Raw genomic sequence first — 9,432 nt, 5'->3', positions numbered from 1 at the left:
TTTTGGATTCGAGCCAACAATTCCTTTTGCATTTGTACTATCAAGCCCTCAAGCTTACCTCCCCCTTGATTGTTTTATTGGCCATTTTGTGGTGGGGGTTGATTTTGTTGGTAATTGTGTTGAGGTCGTCTTTGTTGGTTTTGATAACCCGGTGGAGGATTATACTTTTGTTGTTGAGGGACATAGGCATTTTGTTGTGATGGGGGTTGAGGTTGAGGATTAAGCACATTATTACTTCGATAAGACATATTCGGGTGGAATCTCGAATTTGGGTTATATGTATTTGAAAATGTGCCCGGTGGATAAGAAGTTTGTCTTAGAGCTTGAAAAGCATTTACCTCTTCAATAGGAGTTTGGCAATGAGCAGTGTAATGACCCGCACCTCCGCAACCGTCGCAAACAATGATTTGACTTGTAGAAGACACGACATTGAGTTTTTGAAGGGGAATCTCTAGCATCTCGTTCCGCCAATTGTTGTTGGAGTAAGGCAATTTGAGCTAGCAAGACGGAATTGTCGGAGGATTCTTCTTTACCTTTGAGTGGCACACTTCGGAAATTGACATATTATGCATCATGGACCGCCATAGATTCGATCGTGGCTTGAGAAATATTGGTGTCAATTTGATCAAACCGCCCATTGTTGGCGGAATCAAGAATCCTTCGGGACTCGGCAGAACATCCATTGTTGAATGTTATAGCTAGAAACCAATCATCTAGCCCATGATGTGGGCATTATCTTTGCAACTCTTTGTACCTCTCCTAAGCTTCATATAAGCTCTCAAGACCTTGTTGACGGAACTCGGTGATTTGGCTCCTCAAAGTTTGAGTTTTCTCCGGTGGAAAAAACTTTTGATAGAAAGGAAGAGCCAATGTTTCCCAATTGGTGATTCCCATGGCGGCACGGTCAAGGCTATTGATCCAAAGCTTGGTATTGTCCTTCAAAGAGAAAGGGAAAAGTATCTCCCTTATTTGGGCTTAGGTGACGCCCGTTTGACGGATCATGGAGCAATAATCGCAGAAATTTTGCACATGCAAATTGGGATCCTCTAAAGGACTTCCCCCAAATTGCTTCCTCTCCACAAGGCTAATGAAAGCCGGTTTGATCTTGAAGTCCGGCGCGGTAATTTGAGTAGTTGTGATACCGGTCGGAAGCATGGCCGCGGTAGGCTTTGAGTAATCGGAAAGTTTCACCATCTATTTAGTTGAAGATAGTGGTGGTGGTGGAGATGATGAACTTGAAACCTCCTCCTCTTCAAGAACTTTTAGATCGTCTAGGTAAGACTTTCTAGCACTTTCAACTTGTACGGGAGAAGCGGCTTCTTTCACTTCTTTCCAAAAACGTCGTCTTCTCCTAAAGGTTTTCTCGGGATCGGAATCCAGTGAAAGTAATTCTTCATTACGAGAGGACCTGGGAATAAGACAACAATTTCTAGAAAATGATAAGCAATAACAGTCTCAAGGAACAAGTGTTCCTCAAAATAAAATAAAACAAGATAAAAATCGACAATTCAAAATGCAATAAAACCTTTTGGCAAGCCACAAGAGGAGATGGAAATGACACATGCGGAAAATAAAGAAAATAAAGGCATACTAAATTTAAGTTACATATAAATAGCCTACCCTTGTTAAGCTAGTAGCTAAGTTCTTTTGGTGATGGGATGCTCAAAATTGGGATGATCTTTAACATCTATATCATTGTGAAATTGGTTTGCCGGATATGTCATTGTTTTCCGGAGTTATGAAAGAAAGAATTGGAGCAAGAAAAGAAAAAAAAAAGAGTCCAAAAAGAAAGAAAAAAAAAAGGAGAAAAAGAAAAAAAATGAAAATGAATAAAGTGTTGTAATTTGGAAGAAGGGAAGAAGAGGTTGTGTTATTAAGAGTTCTCATGTGTTTATCAATATCTTATGGAGAATTTCTCATGATTAGTAATGTAAGAAGTCATTTGTCAATTTGATTTCTATTTGGGTTATTTGGGTTGGATTGTGCATCTTTTCATGGTTGTTGCTAGCTTAACCTTAGCTCCACATACCATAATTCTTTTGTTCCCCTTTATTTCTCATGTCACAAAAGCCTTCTTCTTATCCTTTGGCTTCATTTTTGCTTGCATTTTATTGTTTTGACTTGAGTTTTGAATTGATTACCATATTAGATTGCGGGCACACTCTCATTAGTCGAGGATAGTTGTGTGATTATTCACAAAAATGTCCTTATACACAAGATTGAGTTATGAGTGGATCGTGAGAGTCCGAAAGTCAAAAGATCACGCAAGAGCCAAAAAGTTCCTTTGAAGTCGTCCATGCTACGCCGCCATGTAAATCTCATCCATGATTCTACTTTATCCTTTTGCCCATGTTGTTTAGGGATTTGAATCATTTTGCTTGTTAGCTATTCTGGGATTTGCAATGCTGGGATGATTTCTTCCTTGAGGCATGCAAGGGTTTAGCTTTGGGGAGTTTGATAAGTGCATAATTTACATAGTTTTACCCCTTAGATTTTTACATGTCATTTAGCACTTATCATAGTGTTTTGAGCTAATATTTTTTATTCTCGTTGCAATTGCTTGTTTCCACATGTTTTGTAGGAGTTTAAGCTTTTATGAGCTAAAATCCAACAAAGATGCAAGCTAGAGTGCAAAAGCTAAGCGAGAGCAAGTATTGGACTAAGTGTATGAAGTTGCATGAGTTTTTGCATGAAGATTTAATGGATTGAAGTAAGTCAAATGCAAAGTCAAGCCCAAAATGAAAGTCTAAATTAAGGTGGAAGCTTTGGATCCTAAGGAGCTTTGTATGCTAAGATTAAGAAGCATTATCGGGCAATTAAAGGAGCATTAAAACATGAACATTGGATTCCTTGAGCATTAAACCAATAATTGAAGAGAAAGAACTCGGATCACTACGTACCCGATCGGGGTTCGCATCCCCGATCGAGGTTGAACAGTCCATGGGTGTGTTCAATGCTCCATCAAATGCATACATTTCCCTTATGATCTCCTATAAATAGAGGCCTCGAGGGACGATTTTCACACAACCTACACACATATTTTTCCACCTAAAATTCTCTCTATATATTAGTAGTAGCTTAGCTTAGATTAATTTTAGTTTACCTTAGTTTGTTTACATTTCCCTTAAGCATTTCAATTTATAATACAATTTCCATTCAAGTCATATTCAATTTACAATTCAAGTATTGTTCTTCCAAGTTCCATTTCCATTTCCTTTTCCATTTCAAGGTATTCCTATTTATATTTTCATTATATTCATCATTTCATTTGTCATTAGTTTAGTTTGCATTTTCATCATGTTAGAGTAGTTTCATTGGTCTAAGGAGTAAGGGAAGCCATGCATCATTAAGTAATATGTAAATGTCAAAATGAGGATAAGTTAATATTATCTAATTGTTTCTATCACATGTTTGCGCCACAACGTTTAATCTTTGGTTATTGGCCGTAATCGTAGATTAAGTTTGTTAATTCATTCTATAAGTCGAGAGGCACGGAATAGGATTAGACTAAGCATGTGTAGTAGGACGACCTAGTCATAAACGAGAGTTTCTCTAGGACCCGGTCTATGATTGACACTAATATCGTAAGGTGGGTGTCTCTAAGCCTAAACAATTAACTATTTATCAACTCCTGTGATTAATTTGAGCATTTACATAATTTGCATGTGTGACCTGACCTCCCTAGATTATTTCTTTATCATTATTGTTTTCTTCCATAATCCAACCAACCAATCAACAAATGATAACAGACCTCAAGGTAAAATTCACTCCATAACAACTAATTAACAACTCCCGTCTCTCTGTGGATTCGACTCCTACGTACTACATTCATTTGTGTCTAGGGTATTTTATTTTTGCATAGGTGCTTTGTTGGATTTTAGCTCCTAAAAGCCTAAACTCCTACAAAACATGTGGAAACAAGCAATTGCAACTAGAATAACAAATATTAGCTCAAAACACTATGATAAGTGCTAAATGACATGTAAAATGGAGCTAATCTAAGGGGTAAAACTATGTAAATTATGCACTTATCAAACTCCCCCAAGCTAAGCCTTTGCTTGTCCTCAAGCAAGAAGTCATCCCAACATTGCAAATCCCAAAATAGCTAACAAGCAATATGATTCAAATCCCTAAACAACATGGGCATAAGGATAACCAACATCATGGTTGAGATTTACACGACGGCGTAGCGTGGTCGACTTCAAGTAAACTTTTCGGCTCTTGCATGATCTTTTGACTTTTGGACTCTCACGATCCACTCATAACTCAATTTTGTGTAAAAGGACATTTTGTGATTATTCACTCAACAATACTCGACTCATGAAAGTGTGCTCGCAATCTAATATGGTAATCAAACAAATCATAAGCCAAAACAATCAAATGCAAGCAAAATGTGAAGCCAAAGGGTAAGAAGAATGCTTTTTGTGACATGGGAAATAAGGGGGAACAAAAGAATTATGGTATGTAGAGCTAAGGTTAAGCTAGCAACAACCATGAAAAGATACTCAATCCAACCTAAATAACTCAAATAGAAATCAAATTGACAAATGACTTCTTACATTACTAATCATGAGAAATTCTCCATAAGATATTGATAAACACATGAGAACTCTTAATAACACAGCCTCTTATTCCTTTCTTCCAAATTACAACACTTTATTCATTTTCATTTTTTTCTTTTTCTCCTTTTTTTTTCTTTTCGGACTCGTTTTTTTTTCTTTTCTTGCTCCAATTATTTTTTTCATAACTCCGGAAAACAATGACATATCCGGCAAACCAATTTCACAATGATATAGATTTTAAAGATCATCCCAATTTTGAGCATCCCATCACCAAAAGAACTTAGTTACTAGCTTAACAAGGGTAGGCTATTTATATGTAGCTAGGGAATAAGAACATGTGAAAGGGGCTAGAAAATGGGCTAATTTATCAAAGTGAAAGGCTTCAAAAATGCATAGCAAAATGAAAGTAATGCTTAAAGAGATGAATTAAAGACCATACTTGTGAGTTTTGATGTAACACACACCATAAGGAGACCTACCACTCACCTAAGTGAGTCCGGGTATGAATGCACCGGCCTAAGGAAGCTCTACCTTACCATCTTGTAGCTTGCTAAAAGTCAAGAGTAAGCTTACTTGGTCCAAAATCCATCTTCCACCTACTATGTCAAGACATCCCCATGCATGCTAAATCCCGTCAAACATAGTGAATCAAAAGCTATCAAGCTAAACATGGGATAAACAAAGGGGTATAAGTAGGACAAGCAAAAGATAGAGCAAAAAGCAACACAAATTTTCAAAAATTCTCACTAAATCTACACTAACTAAATGCAAACCAACACAAATTTCAATTTATTTGAAAGCAATAAAACAACTAGACATACTAAATCCCTCCCCCAAGCTAGAACATCACATTGTCCTCAATGTGTAAAACAGGGTTAACCGTAAAAAACCACAAAGAAAGACAAGTAAAGCCAACAAGAGGAGATGGAAATGACACATGCGGAAAATAAAGAAAATAAATGCATAATAAATTTTAGAAGCTTCCCCCAAGCTAGCTTTAGAAGGGGCTTGGGAACAAAGGACTTTTGTTGCTTAAAAAGATCGCCAAAGCTCTTAGAAGTCTATCATATATCTGCGCATGAGCAACATGAAAGCATATGTACGCAATTGATAAGATTAAAGCATGAAAGAGGAAGGGTAAAAATTTATAAATCTTATCGATGGGCGCAAGAGAGACTTCAAATTTTACCACCGTATTACTCCACTCGTCAGCAAGAGATGGAGCATCATGCTTAAGACCATAAAAGAAATCGTTAGAGCACAAATTATAATCATATATGGTCTCAAATGGGTGGCATAAAGAATAAAAGAGGAGAGGGTTATCAAAAATAAGGGGTTCATCCCACTTAATTTCCATATCAAAATTGCTTAGCCCTCTAACTTTCTCGAATGGATCAATAACATCCTCTACAAATCACTACAAGAATTCAGCTCTCGGGCGACTGATTTACGCGATAGAAAGCAGTCCCTAAACTTTCTCAGGCGACTACAATCCGTCGCCAAGGGGTCGTCGCAACTCTTAGTTGCCTAAATTCACTCGGGCGATGGATTTCAGTCGCTAAAATGGCGACGGAAGGTTTAGTCGCCATTTAGCGACCAAACAGCGACCTAATTCAGTCGCCAAGATGGCGACGGGTAACAGTGTTAGTCGCCAAAATGGCGACGGGGATCAGCTGCTAGTGTTAGTCGCCAATTTGGCGACGCCTGTTTATCTGTTGCTAATTTGGTTGCCATTTTGTAGAAATGAAAAAAATGGTCAGGGGGTTTGTGACGGAGGTGGTCGCAAGTTTGGTCGCCAATGTGGCGACGAATACCTGTAGTCACCATTTTAGCGACTGATTTCGGTCGCTATTTAGCCGATTGCAGTCGCTATTTTAGTAATGATTTTACCAGTAAATTTTCATTTAGCTCGAGCCAAATTGCTACAATTTGAACCTGGAATTAAAATTACAACCCAGCAGCATACATAACGTACACGATGGCCAACAACGTCACATTTCATACGAATGAAATCCGAATTCAAGTTATTACAACCAACGCACAAGATGGTTCGTGACCAAGTCGCACTAACTAAAAGGATAAACAAGTCTCATCTAACTAAAATATCCAACAAGTCAGAAGGCTAACTAACTAATAGGATAAACAACCAACAACTGAGTCAATGACAAGGCAAAGTAGATCCCGCTCCACTACCACCTCCTCCAGAAGGATCTCTAGGGTCTTGATTTTGTGGACGCCATCCCGGGTTGCAAGACGAGAATAAGTGGTCATCAACTCCATTTGCTCCTTCATTCTCTTCAATTTTTCATCCCTTGCCGCCTCCCTTGCTTCCCTTGCTTCCCTTTCCGCCTTCCTTTCTTCTCTTTCGGCCTCAAGTGTATTTTGAAGTTGAGATACGATACTCGGTATATATGTTTGCTTTTGAGAGGCCGGGTTTCCCGAATTAGGTCGGTCTTAGTAGAGTTCTCTTGCCATTCCGGTTCCATACACCCCCCCCCCCCACCTATTGAAGCCATCCACTAAATCAAGCCAAAGTTCATTATCGGACACGTCGGGGTTCTTCTCTTTTCGAATTATAAATTTAGCCTAAAAAATTAAACCATTAATGATTAGAGGTTATACTTGTATAATAATATATATGTAATCAAAACATTTGAAAGGAATTGTATTATACTTACATATACATTGGCGTTCTTCTTCGAATTCCACACCCTTTTCCCCTTAGCTCCTTCTTTGGTATGCGTATCATAGAAAAGCTCCGGAACCGTAGGCATCTTACCCTTATTCTTGGCCGCCTTCCGGAAATGAAAAAAAAAAGGTTAAATTATAAAGACTAACTAATACTTTAACTCATAATATAATCTCAAGCATAATCTAACTTATATATAAAATTAAATATACGACGCACACTTGACATTGCTCGGTCATAGAATGATTGAGAACCTCCGTAATGCGTAGCATCATTGTGGGCATCCTTCTTTCCTCCTCTTTTATTGATCGCTGCTTGAGCCGACTTCTCCTTAAATTCGGGGTATCTCTTTTCTCCATCAATTCTTTATATGCGGTTCCTATAATAAAAAAAATGCCAAATATTAGTATTTAATTAAATAGATAACAAATGATGATAATTTAACTAATTAAATACAACCATCAAAAGGAACTAAATACCTTCCATAAACTGAGGGGGTTTCTTCCTTTTAGAAACCTTATACATGTTATCTCTTAACCTCTTTTTGCTGATGTAATTGTATCTCTCCCAAACAGCACACACTTGTTCCTTAGGCCAATGAAAGTTTTGCTACACAAAAAAAAATTCGTTAGAGAACACAAATCACTAATTAATTAGAATACATTTACGAAAATTATTTAAAACATACCCGGAAGTTATTGAACCATCCCTCCTTATCTTCTTCGCTTGCATTTGACCAACAAGTAATACCCCTGGTCATCTTTTGCTGAGTGTAGCGGTGACTCCCCGAACTACATGCTTGGAATTAAACCTGAAATTATACATGTTAAATACGAATTTAGATATAAAAATGTTCATATTAAAAATAAATCAACTACTAATAAAAATAAATAAAGTGAAGTTCTTACCAAAGACCCATAATGTCAATAATGATCTTGCCATCCTCGGTGTATGTGACAGGGATCCTACACTCCAAAACCTCCTCCTCCTCGTCAGTCTCATCCCACTAGAGTCGCCTCGCTGTCTACCACCACGACCACGTGCCATTATACAACTACAATTGAACAAATAAAATTGTTAGAAAGTGTTAATTAAAATTAAATAAAACGAAATAATATAACATATTAAGATAAAAAGTGGTTAGGAAACACAATAATAAATAAATTGATAGCAAAAATATGTAAAAACCAATACCAAATTATCTTTCCTCATCGACATCCTAATCCTCATTATCATCCTCATCATCGTCCTCATCATCTTCATCTTCATCATCATCATCATCAACATCATGTGATTAAGAAACCTTCAACCCGAGCCTTATTACCAAATTTTTTCTTCAAATGATTAAGAAACCTATACATGTGATTAAAATGTAGTTATTTCTTTATTATTAGAATAAAATACATAAAATACATAAATGAATAATATTTATAATTGAAATACTATTAAATTATTATTACATACCTTTCAAATGGATACATCCACCTATATTGGACGGATCCACCAACTTTTGCTTCATAAGGCAAATGGACCGGTAAATGCTCCATGGAATTAAAGAATGAAGGAGGGAAGATCATCTCAAGTTTACATAAGATAATTGTAATTTGGTCTTCAAGACGAATCATGTCATCAGCCGATATGGTTGAAGAACATAAATCTCGTAAAAATTGACTAATCTCGGTAACTGCATTCCACACGATAGTTGGGAGAAGATGTTTCAATGCAACGGGTAATAAGCGCTCCACGAAAACATGAAAATCGTGGCTTTTCAACCCTTTCAACTTCAGTTTCTTAAGATCAACACAACGTTTGAAATCGGATGCATATCCATCAGGAAACTTCAACTTTCCTAACCACTGACACAATGCCTTCCTTTGAGCTTTGTCAAGAGTAAAAATAGCTTTCGGCTTAGACCCGTCCTTACGAATGTGTAGTTTGGGAAGATCACAAAATCTCTTCAACTCTTTTCTTGAAGTAATCCTTGGATTTACCTTCTACATCCATAATCGTTCGTATAAATGAGTTGCTCAAAGAAATTCTTCTCTATGTGCATTACAACAAAGTTGTGCCTGAGTAACAATATAGTCCAATACGGAAGGTCCCAAAAAATGCTTCTTTTAAACCAACCGCTCTTCTTTTTCTTCAACTCTTTATACTCTTCTTCAGTACCATCAACAGTAG

General features: G+C 37.1%; 1 non-coding gene across 1 annotated transcript; it reads left to right on the top strand.

Annotated features, from left to right (window-relative positions):
- Positions 1-715: 715 nt before the first annotated feature.
- LOC141624850 (small nucleolar RNA R71) lies at positions 716-822 on the top strand. Its single transcript, XR_012534653.1, has one exon. It is a non-coding gene; the product is annotated as a small nucleolar RNA R71 (small nucleolar RNA).
- Positions 823-9,432: the final 8,610 nt, after the last annotated feature.

This window comes from Silene latifolia, chromosome X, assembly GCF_048544455.1.
Source record: "Silene latifolia isolate original U9 population chromosome X, ASM4854445v1, whole genome shotgun sequence".
NCBI lineage: Eukaryota > Viridiplantae > Streptophyta > Magnoliopsida > Caryophyllales > Caryophyllaceae > Silene > Silene latifolia.
This window is presented reverse-complemented; position numbering and strand designations above follow the sequence as displayed.